The sequence below is a fragment of the Myotis brandtii genome, unplaced genomic scaffold (genome assembly GCF_000412655.1).
Source record: "Myotis brandtii unplaced genomic scaffold, ASM41265v1 scaffold707, whole genome shotgun sequence".
Lineage (NCBI taxonomy): Eukaryota > Metazoa > Chordata > Mammalia > Chiroptera > Vespertilionidae > Myotis > Myotis brandtii.
In genome coordinates this window covers 756,322-757,436 of record NW_005370773.1, presented here as the reverse complement: position 1 = coordinate 757,436, position 1,115 = coordinate 756,322, and positions in this window count along the sequence as shown.

Below are 1,115 nucleotides of genomic sequence, written 5' to 3'. Positions count from 1 at the left end.
TGCAATTCTTAACCTTTTTATATTAATGTCAATATTGGAACAATGTATCTTGGATGTTTTCACTATGTATCTTTGCTACGCAACACCGATGTACATGTTTACATCCGGTTTTAGAATTGCATTATTGATCATGAGTAACGTGAGTAATAATATTACTTGAGTGATGCCCAACTCTGGTCGTTGCGAGAGCCAAATATTTAAATTATGCATTTTTTTGTCTCTGTCGATGTGTGTCACCCAAAATGAGTTCGAGTGTCACCTCTGACACGCGTGTCATAGGTTCGCCATCACTGGTCTAGACAGCATGCCATTCCACTCCCCGCCTTTCACCATCTCAGAGAGATGTCCTACAACTTCTCAGTTGTAGTAACTGACAACCAGGCAAACGATTCTTGCCTAGAGACACACAAATTAATTCTGTCTGCAGGATGAACAACTCTCACAGCTGGTAGAAAAGCTGTTTTGTGCCCACCTGAGCATCTGTTGCAACATTCCTTTCCTCAGTATAAATCTGCCCCTTTGGCCCTAACCGGGTTGGCTCAGTGGATAGAGTATTGGCCTGCGGTCTGAAGGATCCTGGGTTCGATTCCGGTCAAGGGCATGTACCTTGGTTGCGGGATCAATCCCCAGTGGAGGTTGTGCAGGAGGCAGCTGATCGGTGTTTCTAACTCTCTATCCCTCTCCCTTCCTCTCTGTAAAAGTCAATAAAACATATTAAAAAAAAAATCTGCCCCTTTGTCTGACTTCTCTTTTGAATGGATTATAACATCTTGGTTCCTGCAGTTCATTAAAGTTAAAAAAATATTTAACATGTGCTCGTGTCCTAATGTATAAGAACCATGACTTTTTTTTGGGGGGGGGGCGGTAGTTATCCTTTAACAAAATAAGCAAGTAAACCACTAGCACGTCGACAGTGTAAGGTGTTATGGAGGAGATAAAGCAGAACAAGGAGGGGAAGGGCATGCCACTCTGGAGAAGGCGCTCAGGGAAACCCTCGTGGATAAAAGTGCTGCCAATTACTCCTTATCTGCCCTTCAGAGGTACCGGTGCGTCCCGGCTGGCCTGGCAGGACAGCCTCTGAACGGTGCGAGGGCGCCGACCTGGCCGGGCGGGAG